This window comes from Myotis daubentonii, chromosome X (assembly GCF_963259705.1).
Source record: "Myotis daubentonii chromosome X, mMyoDau2.1, whole genome shotgun sequence".
Classification (NCBI taxonomy): domain Eukaryota; kingdom Metazoa; phylum Chordata; class Mammalia; order Chiroptera; family Vespertilionidae; genus Myotis; species Myotis daubentonii.
Window position 1 is genome coordinate 52,299,926 of NC_081861.1, and position 15,011 is coordinate 52,314,936.

Consider the following 15,011-nt stretch of genomic DNA (forward strand, 5'->3'; position numbering starts at 1 on the left):
AGGGGGTGTGCAGGAGGCAGCTAATCGATGTTTCTCGCTCATCGATGTTTCTAACTATCTACCCCTCTCCCTTCCTCTCTGTAAAAAATCAATAAAATATATTAAAAAAAAAAACACATATCCTCAGGTGAGGATAAAAAAAAAAACGCAAGTAATTTACTACTGCCTATTCTATTACATATATTTCTGATTTAGTCCTCACAATAATTCTGTAAAGTACATTTTATGGTTGAGGAAATTTAAATTTATAGCCAGAGTTATAAGTTCTTGGGTGTGCAATCTGTGCACAGATCTCATGCTCAAAAGGGCCCATGCTTGATGTAATGCTTTGATGTTGCTATCTTGAAATTCTTAATAATTTTTTTAACAGGGGTCCCTGCTTTTCCATTTTGTACTATACCCCATAAATTATGTGCCAGTCCTGCTTACAGTATTAGGTAACTTGTCCAAGGTTTAACAGCTAGTAAGTGGTAGAGACTTAAGATTCAGGTTTGTTTAATCCAAAGTCTATGTGTTTAAATACTATACTACATAGCTTTTCACCTTCTACAACCAGAAAAGAACAATCCAAGGAGTCGGTGATTAAGTTCAGATTTATGGTAAGTGAATGTCTTAAGCTAGCATTTCCCAAATAAGTGTTCCTTGGAACACAATTTTGCAAGATATTAATAGGAGAGCTGAAAAACTGTGTCCTGTGGTCAAATGAGTTATCCCTTTTATTAGAGTTTTTCAGTGCATATTAGCATATGAAAGGCTCTGAGATGATCTACAGTTAAAAAAGAAAAAGGCTGTTTAATTTTAATTAATCTGGCATTTTCTGCTCTTAAATGATTACAGAACCCATTTGTAAAAGCACAGTTCCTAACTCCTGGAGAACAGTGTTCAGTAGAACTCAGTTTAGAGAATACTGATCTAGATGTGTTGGCAAACGTTTTCTGTGAAATTCCATAAATAGTTTAGGCTTTTTGGTCTCTGATGCAATTTACTCAACTGCCATCTTAGTGCGAAAGCAGCCATACACAATATGTAAATGACTGACCATGGCTGGCTCCAGTCAAACTTACTTTACAAAAAGGCAACTGGCTTGATTTAGCGCACTAGCTATATATAATGTGTTGACCTTAATTTAGATTATTCCAGAAGCAGACAGGTGATTTCTGGCCATAAAATTCCATACAACTGGTGCTTGACTACCATCAATAGTCCTCCCAGTACTCAAATAACTATGTTATATGATATAAAAGTTCACCCTAACCAGTTTGGCTCAATGGATACAGCATCGGCCTGCAGACCAAAGGGTCCTGGGTTCAATTCTAGTCAAGAGCATGTACCTTGGTTGCAGGCTCATCCCTGGCCCAGGACCTGGCTGGGGTTCCTGCAGGAGGCAACCAGTCAATGTGTTTCTTTCACATTGATGTTTCTCTCTGTCTTTCACTCTCCCTTCCACTCTTCCTAAAAATCAATGGGAAAATATCCTTTGGTGAAGATTAACATACACAAATAAATAAATAAATAAATAAATAAATAAATAAATAAATAAATCCTACCTGTTATGAAAGTTTGGGACTTCATCTTACCAAAAAAGATCAATGATTTTTGCCTAATGAATCTGGGGGGACAAAATGGGAGAAGGGTGGGTATGAGCAGCCGGTTCATGAAAGGTACTAGTCCCAAGACAGAAAAAAATATTAAAACAGATAAGACATCTACCTGTAAGCTTCTTCCATGAAAATTAAGCCAGAGAATTTGAAGCAGCTGTGGGAGACAATATGGGGGTTAAGAGTACATCTTAATGCCAACACATGAAATATAAAGAAATTTAGCCACACTGGAACAGCCATTCATACTGTTCCCCAAACACAGACACAACTAAGAAAGTAAGTCACCTCACATCTATTCTAACTTACAAAGGTATTTTATAGCTAATGTCCAACATACAGTAAAATGTAAGAACTTCCCACTTAGATATATTTAGGGTACAAACATTTAAAGTTATATGATCAATAAGGAAAATTTCAGGTATTAACTTAAAGGGGCATATATTATTTGAAGTGACTATAGGGTGTCCCAAAAATGTATCACACACTTTGAATAATTATAAAGACAGTGTTTATTAAAGTACATTTCATTTGCAAAATTGAGCTATCAGCTATTAAAGTTTGTACACATTTTGGGGGGCACAATGTAGTTCTGGTATTTTACTTTCCACTGAATATTAGTCTACTGCTTCTGTTGGAGCTTTGGTTGCGACTGACTTAATGTGAAAGACTAAGGCATTGCTGATGTTAGTTTGACAGATATATACAATGACCTACATTCAACTTAATTGTACCCACATACTCAATCCAAACACTTACGTGTAAAGGTATACAGATAAAAATGCACAAGCACATGCACACATACTCATATTCCTATAGTCTTTAGTATTTGCACACATTTAAAAGCAAGATTGAGACATGTAGTTGGCAGAAGGTGTGACTAGGTGGATGGGAGAAAGCAAAGTCTGAAGAGGCAGATATTAGAATATTACAGAAATGGGCAGGCAGGTAAGTGGTATGTTGAAGACAATCAGTTTCTATTCTCATAACTAAACATTCCTTGGAATTCAGGAATTAGCCACATGGTCAAGGACTTCAAGCAATCTTTACTCTTTGTTCTATCTCCTATAAAAATCTGTGGTTATAGTAAAGGGAGAGACTTAAGAGTCTTTTATAATTATAAATGTTTTGGGGATTATGGAAAACAGTAGAAACCACAATTGCCTCTTCTCCTGGTGTGTTTTTTTTTTTCTTTTCACATTTGGGAAAACACAAAATTGTGGAGACATTCTCAAGAGATTATTAATGGCTAAATACTGTATCCATATAATGTCTTAATATGCACACACCTATACACTTGTGACACTATTTTAAATATTCAGAAAAATCCCAAAGTCTATGAGGAGAAGTAGAGGAAAGAGAATGAACAGGATTATCTAAATTGTATCTTCTCTTACCTCATTCAGTTACTCACCTTCATGTTTAGATAATAATCTCCAGGTACAAGCAGATTCCATATCTTCTTTTCTTTTGACTGTTCATCCTAGCATATCATGAACACTGTAATCCAAAACAGAAATGATGACTATATGGTCTAGTAGAAGCCTGGAATAAAAATATAACTTAAGGCACTACAGAATTGGGGAAGAGAGAAGGCCCAATAAGCAAGTAGATAGCTGGGGTGGAAATGGGGGGATCACATGAAGATAGACCAAAAGCAACAGTCTTCAATTTGAACAGAGCAAAAAAAATAAAAGGATAGACTGTCTGCAAACTGTTACAGAGTACAGGTATTGGTAATGTCATATTGGGCTCTGAATTGGGTTACTAAGGGAAGTATAGGATTTATGGAGTATACCTCTAATGTTTGAGGACAGGATAAGAGAGAATGGCTGTGTCTTTCCACAACATGTTTTTGGAGCCATTGGTAAAAAGAGAAGACCATAAATTGAAATACTGGTATAAAAGAAACAGTCTAGAGAGTTAAAAGACCTAGGCCCCGGTTCCATTTCTATAACATTCTACCTATGAACCTTGAGTAAGATTCTTCTACTTTCTGGGTCTGTTTTATTATTTTTTAAATGGCTGAGGAAATGCTAGCCCAGGGTTCTTTCCAGGTTGAACACTGTATGATCAGTGGTTCTCAGTCCTAGCAGCACATTAGAATAACCTTCACATCACCCACCAGAATTTTTTTTTTCTTTTTTGCAATATTACTTATCACTTTTTAATACATTTGATAATTTTATTATATTTATGGTTCTTTTTTGGTCTTTTCCACTTACATTGAAATAATGGCTCCAGTTCTCAGAATTTACCATGAACTTTGCACACAAAAAAGTGAAGCTTACTTTCCCATCTTTTGCCTTTGAGCTCAGCCTTGAGACTTGCTTCGGCTAATGGAGTGTCACAGATGTGACTTAAGCAGAGGCTTGAAATGAAATGTGCTTGGACATGTCCCCTCTCATGATTCTGCCACTGCCATGAGAGAAACAAGCCCCAGCTAGGTCACTGGTCTGAAGATGAGAATACATGAAACAGAGCCACCTCAGTTGACTCACAGTTCTACAGCAAGAAAAGCAGAGTAACTCTAGCCTGAATCAGAGTTACCCAAAACACACAGCACTACCTAATCAACTGAATCCCAACTGGCCTCCAGATCTGTGAGAATAAGTGCTTAATAAATTGTTAATTTTTCATACTATTGAGAGTTTGTAGTTGTTATGTATGATTGTGGCAATATCTGATATATCTTACTAGAAAGTAAATGTCTATAAAGTATTTGGCATAGAGAAGACATTCATTAAATGTTGATTGAATAAGATCAACCAAAGGACTTATATGCAAGCATATAGGCCTAACCAATGAACATGGACAACAGGGTGGTGAGGGCATGAGCGGGGGGATAGGGGGTAACATGGGGATAAGGACACATATGTAATATCTTAATCAATAAAGAAATATATAAAAAATAAAAAAGCATCTTAAAAAATGTTGATTGAATAAATTGAAGGAATAAATAAAAGCTTTCTATTAAAAAATCCAATGCCTAGTCTATATCCTGATAAATTAAGTCAGAATCTTTGATGATGAGCTTTGGCATCAGTTTTTTTTTTTTTAAACACCCCAGGTAATTCTAATATGCAGGCAGGAAAGAGAGCCACTAGTCTAAGGTTGAGCACACAGGCTTTGGAATCAAACTGACTACTTACTATGTTACAACCATGAAATTAACATCTCTAAGCCTCAGATTCCTCAATTGTTAAATAGGGATCGCCTGCAAGGTTATTAAGAGGATTAAATGAGATAATGAATACAAAGTATTGGTATTTATATGGTACACAATAAGAGCTCAATAATTCTAAACTATAGCTAATGCTGGTATTGCTATATCATTTGATATCGAGTAGAAATGTCTTTGAACTCAGGCCTTACTTCAATCCCTTCCCACTGCTTTCTAGCAATATGACCTTGAGTAAATTACTTAAACTCTCTGAGATTAAAGTAACCCACATGTAAAATATAGTGATAATAATAACTACTTCATTGTGAGAATTAATTAAGATGACATACATAAAACACTTAGCACAAAACTAAGTGAAATATGGGGGTGGGGAAAAGCAGGTTTACCATTATTTGTATGGAAATAATACAATTAGTAAGTAATAATACAAAAATAAACTATGTTTCATGTACTCACAACTATAAACCTACTTTTGTCCATCCTTGTATAAATAATAAATTGTAGAGAAAAAATAAAATGGCATTTATTGTAATTGATATAAAGAAGTTACATTTCATTAAAATCTTCACATAACAACTTCATTCTTATGAGATGGAATGTTCTTTCCCAGCACAGTGTTATATGTTCCCATACTCTGGACTCTGCCCAATCACTAGGAATATCACATCTTCCAAAAAATAGAAACAATCCTGCAGTTTCAAATTATTCCAATAACCATTCCTACCCTGAGGTAATGGAGATGAAGGGGTGCATGGCTACTCACTCTCTTCCTGGGCACTCTCAACGATGCCCATTATTTCAATTATCTTTCAATTCCTAGTTGTTTATCCCAGTCTAGCCCTCTCCTCTGATATCCAAATTTATAGATCTAAAGGCCTATTCAGCATCTCCACATTGATGTTGACAACCCTCTTTTTCTTATCTCCTTTGGTAGCTATTGCTTGGTTTGTCCAGCATTCTTTCAGAGATCCCATCCCTCTGAATGGAATAATCAGATCCTCTGTGCCTAAATTTTAAACCTAAATGGAGAGCACAGAGACTGAGGTTCTGCTACCCAAAGGCCACAAGCTTCCTTAGTCCCTGACCTCTTTGAGGCCTTGTTTGTTCAGCACTTCATTTGGTTTTGAGCAACTCCGGGGTCCTTCCAAAACTGTATGTGTTTTTTTTGTTTGTTTGGTTTTTTTTTTTTTTTTGCTTAAGTTACTCAGAATAATTTTCTGTGGCCGGCAATTAAAGAACTCTAACACAGATATTACACAGGAGAGTGAATTATAATCAACAGACCTTTACAGAATTATGGGGGTGTAATTTATAACTTTTTATTAGACCCAGTTAAAGTAAAAGGCTATGAAGATGGCCCAATTTTCAGGATGGGAAAGTAGTATCCACTGTACTAGGATCTCCACTAGAATGCTGCCCTTTCTAAAAAGACAAATCAAAGTAAGATGTCTTTCTCCTCTGGGCAGTTGAATTACAAAGTAGTAAAATGGTACTTTTTCCTCTGGGCTGGGGTAGCACCAAGCTAGAAAACACCAAGTTAAAAGAGAATGGTATGGGCTAATTTCAGTCTCATTCACACCTTTGGCTGTGTGCCTTTTCCATCAACAAACTATACTGCTTTTCTTGGGTACTCTACCTGGTATAATGCTGTTAAAAATAAAGGAGAGAAATGCTATAAATTTAAATATCAAATATCATCTCTAGACCTACAATGAGACACTATGCTTTTTAAAAATTAAGATATAATTCACCTATGATAAAATTCACTCCCTTAAAGTGTACAACTCAATGCTTCGTAGTATATTCACAAAGTTTTACCACCATCACCACTATCTAACTCCAGAACATTTCCATCACTCCAAAAAGAAATACTCTACCCTTTGGCAATCACAATTCTACTTCTATCTCTAAGGATTTGCCTATTTGGGGCATTTCATACAAATGGAATCACTCAATATGTGGCCTCTTGTGTCTGATGTCTTTCACTTAGTATAATGGTTCCCAAGATTCATTCATATTGTAGCATGTATCAGTACTTCACTCCTTCTTATGATTAAATAATAATCTACTTCACGTCTATTAAGATGGCTATAATTTAAAAAGTGGAAAAATGGGAAAAATGTGGAGAAAGAAATTGGAACCCTCATACATTGCTGGTGGGAATATAAAATGGTGCAGCCACTGTGGAAAAATTTGGCAGTTTGTCAATAAGTTAAACATAGAATTAACATATGACCCAGTACCTCCACTCCTAGATATATACCAAAAAAAAAATTGAAAACAAGTATTTAAACAAAAAATTGTACAAAAATATTCATGGCAGCAAATGATGAACACACAAATAAAATGTGGTATATACTTACAATGGAATATTATTCAGCTATAAAAAGAAACAAAGTACTGAATCATGCCACAACATGGATGAACCTCAAAAGTATTATGCTAAGTGAAAGGAAGCCAGATACAAAAGGTCATATGTTGCATAATTCCAATTATATGAAATATACAGAATAAGCTAATCCTTAAATAGAAAGTAGAGTATTGGTTGCCAGGAGTTGGGGGAAGGAGGGAATATGTAGTGACAGATAACTGTATGGGATTTTTGTTTGGAGTATTGGAAAAATTCTGGGAATTAGATAGTGGTGATGTGTGCACAGCATGGTGAGTATAGCGATTGAGAAGGTGACTCAGCTGTGAATCCAGCAAGAACCAATAAGCATGGTCCGAATGACTACCAGGAGTCAAAACATCATCTCACTGCCTGATAACTAAGGACAATAACTAACATCTGTGGACCTCCAGGGCTGCACGTAGCTGCATTCCTTTCTCAGTCTCACCCTAGTCCATTCTCCTTTATAATCCTGTCCCCTGCACCTTGCTGTAAGACAGGATTTGAATGCTTGTAAGCGCCTTGTCTTGGTTGGCTAGCCTTTTCAATAAATGCCTTATATGATTCAACCCTGCCTTCATTATTAGACACAGCGACAGGCAGCCCGAACCCACACCGGGGTTTGCTGGTAACATATTTTGGTGACTCCACAGGACTCTCCTCTGAGCCCTAAGGTAAGACCCTATGGGGAGTGGCAAAGGACTCAGGGTGGTTGCCTAGACTTGGGAAACTTCTTGCAGGCGCCTGTGCAAACTTAATAGCAGCTCTGAGTTATTTAACTCGGGGACTTTCCGTAAGTGCTTACAAACTTTCCCAGTGGCCTTTGCTATTGGTTGAATCAGCATTCTGTTTGCACGCCTGTTATCTGTATGTCCTGAGCACTGTAAGCCAGGAGTGGCATATTTAAGGTACCTTCTGTTTCTGTTTCTGGGTGTTGAAAAGCATGGGAAATGCACTGGCAACCCCACCTGGCAGCCCACTGGGCCGCATTCTGGCTGATTGGTTGACTTATGCTTATGATTCTATGACTAAAAGTGAAAGATAACATGTAAATTGCATTGTAATGAAATATATAACCACGCCATTTTAAATTTATTTTTTTTGTCATTTACAGCCAGTCATTGTTTTACTCTGATACATTTACAAAGATGTCACATCTTCTGAAAGATCCATGGAAAAGGGCTCTGATTTATTTTAAGCTACATATCTCTGAGACCATTCCCTCAAACTAGATAAAAATTATTAGAACTCTATAGAGTATTTGGATTTATATAAATACTGGCAAGAAAAATCAGGAGAAACAGAATTTGATTATAGGACTGAATGAGATAAAAATAATTGTATGCTTTTTGTAATATTTATTAAAAATATTGATTTTAACCTTCTTGTTTTCCAGACATCGAGGAACTTGTTTCTTTTCTTAAAGCAATTTAGTAAATTATACTTTCATAAGCAATGTTGAGGCATTTATATTTTTCTCCCTACCTTATCCCTCTAGAATTTAGATACTCTTAATGAGTATTATTGTTCTCATGACAACGTGTTTGCATAAATCCAATAAGAATTAGATTTCTTCATAACAGGACATAAGCCAGTTTCCAACTGTGGTTTTATTAACCAAGACTTTGCTGGAATATCATGTCTAAAAGAGACATGCCAGGACTCTGGATGTTACCAGAAAGTGCTAAGGAATAAAGATTGACTTTGAAGCCAATAAGCCCCTTGGATAAATAGCCTGGTACCTTGCTTGGTCACATGGTTCATGGCAATCTTTCCAGGTAAAGAACAAAGGTTGCTTTCCTAAAAGATATCAAGAGGGAATCTCAAGATACTTGTGGGTACCTCAAAAACTTGAGGAATATACCCAAACCTATAGGTATTGCAAGCAAAGCCTGATGGCAACTGTGTGGCCTGGCTTCTTTGCCCTGAGAGGAAACTTTCTTGTGAGATTCCAGCAAGGCAGATTTTTTAAAAAGTCTATGTAATCAATTACTATTTCTATTGTGTTTATGCAAATAATTAGGCCAAACTGGAACTCAACTGACTACAGTAAATATATTAGTCTCGATTTGGCTCTTTGATAAAAATAAGGGTAATCTTAGGGAGAAAAATTATATTTCGATGGAAACCATAATCTGAGTTTGCCTATTTTTAGCTTCTTATTACAGAGAAGCTGGAGAGTAGATTTAGATGTGTTAATTAACATGTCTTACTTTCTTTTGAAATATAGCTTTTAAAAATGTGAATGTATTGCAAATCTGAGGAATGTTAATTGCTTCCTTGTCACCTAACAATTGTTTCTAAGAGTTAAGAATTTTAACTAGTTAGAAAGTAGTTATATTTCTGAATGAGTTAAGAAGAAACAAACTAAAAGGGACTAGGCAAGTTACAGAGGGTCTGTGTAAGCTGCAGGAGGTCTGTGTAAGTTAAAAAAGAATTAGAGTTAAGGAAGTAAAAAAGTGATAAGGGACATAAAGAAAGGGATATAACAGGAAGAAAGGATATTAGAATAGAAATACTTAAGAAGGGAATAGAAAAAAGTTATAGTGTTGGTAATAGAAGGCATGAGGCATAGAGATGCATTTTGAAAAAAAAAAAGAAAGTGAGTTAAAGTTATAAGAATGTTTGTAAAAGTTGTAAGAAGGTTTGTGACAGTCATAGAAAGGTTGTAAAGGGAAATCTTAAAGGAAAATTATAGGTATACTGAATAATAAATCTAATTACATAAAAAAAATCTAAAGTAAACTAAAACAGAATTTGTTTGGTTCTTTTTCAGTCTGTAAAAAGGGAAGGCTTCTTTACAAAGGAATTTACTACTCTTACTTCATGGCTACCCAGCTGGGCTGGTATAAAGGAAGCCTTCCTCATTTTTTTTATTCATTACTGTAATTTGTTTAATATCTTGTTGCTGTATTCAATGTATGCCTCTCTTTTCTAGAGCATGTCAATTCAAAAGACTTAAAAGGGGGTAATCGCCACATAGCAGGGGTGAAATTAGTGGCACTACAACAATATAATGAATTTAAAAATAAAATTTAGTATAGTATAAGGTTGATAGATATCAACTAATCTACCTAATCAGAGAGGAGAATGATAGAGGGACTTATAATCTGACTAGGGGCCCGGTGCACGAAATTCGTGCACTGGGTGGGGGGGGGAGTGTCCCTCAGCCCAGCCTGCCCCCTCTCACATACTGGGAGCCCTCAGGCGTTGACCCCCATCACCCTCCAATCGCAGGATCGGCCCCTTGCCCAGGCCTGACACCTCTGGCCTAGGCGTGCGGCCCGGGCAGCGGGGACCCGCAGCTGCAGTGGCCCCGCGATCGTGGGCTTCACTTTAGGCCCAGGCAAGGGACCCCTAGCTCCTGGGACTGCCAGCTTCGACCGTGCCCAGCTCCCATCGCTGGCTCCACCCCTACTTCCTGCTATCACTGGCCAGGGCGGAAAAGGCACCTGATTCTCCGATCATGGCTGGGGGGCAGGGCAAAGGCGGCCCCAGGGCCGCCTTTGCCCTGCCCCCCAGCTCTTAGCTCCCCCCTGGGTTTCTGATCACTGTCAGTGGCAGGGGGCTTCTTCCTGCTTTCCCTTTCGCCTCCCTGCATTGTGCCTACATATGCAAATTAACCGCCATCTTGTTGGCAGTTAACTGCCAATCATAGTTGTCAGTTAATTTGCATATAGCCGTGATTAGCCAATGAAAAGGGTATCATCGTACGCCAATTACCATTTTTCTCTTTTATTAGTATAGATAGAGTACTTGAATTAATCTGAAAAATAATCAAATTATTTTAAATCTTAAAACAGATATACTTATGTGAATAGGGGGTTACATTTTTCTTAAGTTTCCTTTTCAAAGCCTGTGTGAAGTGATTGAGGAGGTGACTCAGCTGTGAATCCAGCAAGCAGAACCGATAAGCATTGTCAGACCAACTCACCAGGAGTCAAAACATCATCTCATTGCCTGATGACTAAGAATAATAGCTGACATCTGGGGACTTCCAGGGCTGCACGTAGCTGTATTTCATTCTCAGCTTTACCCTAGTCCATTCCCCTTTATAATCCTGTCCCCTGTACCTTGCTGTAAGACAGGATTTGAATGTTTGTAAGCACCCTGTCTTCTTGGTTGGCTAGCCTTCTCAATAAATGCCTTATATGATTCAACCCTGCCTTCATTATTAGACACAGCAACAGGCAGCCCTAGCCCACGGGGGGGGGGGGGGGGGGGGGGAAGGGGGGTTCCCGGTAACACTTACTTGAAAAGGTGGCAATTACAAGACAAGAAAAAGAGTTAAGCATTTATCCTCTTTCCTATAGGAACTGTATTGTAGGCATACCAAAGAGCCCTAGTAGATGAAGGACAGAGGTATGCTATCTAATAAATGCTGAAAGAAGGATAAAATCAGAAAATCATTACTATGAAACCCTAATGAAAAATTGATTCATATAACAGTTATTAAGTGGGTGGTAAACTCATTAGGTGAAAAAATGATAGAGAACTTTAATATGAAGGGATCAAACTATCACCATTTCAATCCATTTTTAGTATCACTAAAAATGAGACAAGCAGACATCATGTAAAAGGAAGTAAATACTATCAACTATGAAATTATCTTGCCAAATAATAATAAATAACCTGAATCTAATCACGTATTTAGATCTAACTTCCAGTCTACAGGTGTTATGCCCAGATTTCAAGATCCCCAACGACCACCAGGGAGCCAAGTCCGATGCAAAAGCAAAGAGCCTTTATTCAAGCTCAAACTCGGTCTTTCCGCCTCTACCGACGCAGAGGCAGGATGCAAAAGAGCCTTGAGTTCCAGAAGTATAGCAATTTTATAGGGCTTGGGGTCGGGTGATGGGGTGATGCTCGGACCACTGAGTTGGCTGACTCTGATTGGTTGGGTGCGGGCTAGGGTCCAGTTACACAGTGACGGGATGCAGTTAGCATACTTTTGGCCTTTGGTTATTTCCTGTGTGTTCCTATTGGCTGATTCTAGGGTGGGTTGGGTAACTGACACATTCTGTGGTGTTTTTTTTTTTTTTTTTTTTTCAGAAAAGGGGTCATGTCAGGGACATAGTTACACAAGATGGAGGACGCAATGCAAAATGGAGTTAGTCCTGCTCTGCTCTTTCACAGCAATATAGAGACAGGTAAAACAGATCCTCAAAGAAGTTATCAGCCAAATCTAGAATGTAAGAGAGAGTCTAAAAACAAACAAACAACAAAAAAAAAACAAAAACAAAAAGAAAAACTTTAATGTTGGCCAAGCAATAGGAAAAAAAAAAAGAGAGAGAGAAAGTCTACAGGACAAATGTCAGGTTTCTTCAACAAGCCAATGGCATGAAAATAAAAGGAAAGAGTTATTGTTCTGTTTTATCTTTTTAAAAACTTAAAGTAACTTAAGCGATATAACTTCATACAATGAGTTGATCTTGGTTAGATCCTGATTAGAACAAACCCTGATGTTAGTAACATTTTTTAGACAACTGGAAAAAATCTGAGTACATGCTGGGCATTAGTGTGATAATGGCATTATGATTACATGAGCTATCCTTTTTGGTATAATTTTGTGTGATGCATACTGAAATCTTTATGCATGAAATCATATGACATTCTTGCTTAGCCTAAAATACCCCAGCACAAAAAAGGGGAAGAAGATAGCTGAAAAAGTATGGCAAAATGTTGATGGCTATTGATGCTGAGTCATGGCTCCATGGAGGTTTATTATACTCTGTACTGTGATTTATATTTGGAAGTTTTCATAATAGAAAGTTTTTAAAAAATTTATTAATGCAAGTCAATGCATTAACAATTTAAAAGGGAAAAACTATATGTCCAACTTATAGGTGAAAAAACAATTGCCTGTGTTGTTGGCTCAATCCTTAGAGTGGGGCGTGCAGGAGGCAGCTGATCAATGATTCTCTCTCATCATTGATGTTTCTATCTCTCTTTCCCTCTCCATTCCTCTCTGAAATCAACAAAAAATATTTAAAAAATAAAATAATTATGTTGTATATGTATATAATAATATATGTATCTATATGTGTGTGTGTGTACATACATATATATTCTAACACACACAAATACAAACTGGGCTTTTACAATTGATATATTTCTGTGTTTTTTGATTATTTTTATAATTAGCAGTTATGTATTATTTACAAAATATTGTGTTAATCATTTGCAATATATACAGATATCAAATCATCATGCTGTATGCCTTCAATTTATACAATGTTATATATCAATTATATCTCACTAAAACTGGGGTGGGGGGGAAGGAAAAAACCCTTTAAATGAGTACTTCCATTTTTCCTAGGATAAAGTCCAAAATAATTAAGGGGGCCTGCTATTCAGCCTCAGCTCACAATACTCTCCCCCTTCCTTAATATGCTCTAGTCATAGGAGATGCCTCTCAGTTCAAGTCCTTTATACATGTTCTAGCTTCAGGTTTCTCCACATGCTGTTCATTTCCTCTACCTAGAACACTTCCTCCACCCACCCCTCATCCATCTCCATCTATCCCAATTGAATTTTCAGTTCTCATCACTTCTTCAGGGAAGCCTTCCCTGACATTCCAAACAGGTTCAGATCCTCCTGTTATAAGCACTTACAGAACCCTTATTTTTCCTTCATAGTTCTTACCACAATTTGCTGTTTTCTATTTACAGATGGGATTATTCATATCTGTTGTCACTCCTACTAGACTATAAGCTCCATGAGAGCAGGACTGTTGTCTGTCCTGCTATGTCCTGATATCTAGTAAGAGCTCAGTAAATATTTGTGAAAGAAGTAACTTCTCCCTGTTAATCAGAGTGGACCGTGGCTTTGGCACTAGTTCCATTTTCTCTCCATTCCAACCCCTGCCATCATATAAGTAGCCTAGATGACTATAGATGACTCACACAACATTCTAGCCTCACTGTCCTGTGATCTCCCCTACTTCTACAACCTCTGACCACATGCCATTAGTGTTCTAATCTAGATGACCCCATAACCGTGGAACTGCTCCACTTCAAAATCCCTGAACTCCACTATCCCAATCTCTGGCTACAACCTCCTATCCTTATTACTTCTTGGCTCTCAAATACTCACTCTTCATTCATCAAAATCTCCCTTCCTTTGACTTCTCACTGCTTTACTCCCTATCCAGTCTAGATGTTATAGTACATTATTTTAACAGTCTCTTGTTAGCAGCCTTACTGCTCTTACCATTTTTAATCTACCATTTACTGAGCAGTTACTGCAGGCCACCATATATACATTATCTCTCAAACTTCTCACACATATATGAGGTAGAAACCACCATTATCCCCTTTTACAGATAAGGAAACGAATTCTTAAAAAGGCAAAGTAACTTGTCCAAGGTCACACAACTAGAAATTGGTAAAACAGGGTGGAGGTGGGATTTGAATGAGATATATCTGACACCAAGGTCTATGCTCTGAACCAGTAGGTTATTTTGTCGCTCAGAGAGAAAGATAACTCTGACTGCAACATGCAGAATGAACAGGATGGAAGCAGGCAAGTTTGAAGGTTTGGAGATAAGAAATCCAAAAGAGAGTTGTTGGTGGACTAATATTCATCTACCCAAACATAGTAAAAAATTCAAACTTACTTCAGGTGTGTGATTTTATAGGATGGACTTAGTGGGCTTTGTCTGAGGACAGCACAGCTAGGTATGCCTAGAAGAGACCAGAAATAAATCAGCAGTTTAATACATTCGTTCAGAATAAAATTTTTCCTTTAACTTCTCTTGACATATATATACTGTATATATTGCCATGTATTCATTGCTTCCATGTACTAAGAACTTATCATAATCATATTTACACTTACA

At 37.2% G+C, this 15,011-nt stretch overlaps 1 long non-coding RNA gene across 1 annotated transcript in view; it reads right to left on the reverse strand.

The window, feature by feature from the left end:
- LOC132223914 (uncharacterized) overlaps positions 1-14,858 on the reverse strand; it is a 31,924-nt gene extending 17,066 nt beyond the window's left edge. Inside the window, exons 1-4 of the long non-coding RNA XR_009450554.1 lie at positions 14,790-14,858; positions 3,013-3,098; positions 1,711-1,755; positions 1,548-1,600 (exon numbers count right to left, since the gene is read on the reverse strand). This is a non-coding gene — a long non-coding RNA (uncharacterized LOC132223914). The remainder of the gene's footprint in view (positions 1-1,547; positions 1,601-1,710; positions 1,756-3,012; positions 3,099-14,789) is intronic.
- Positions 14,859-15,011: the final 153 nt, after the last annotated feature.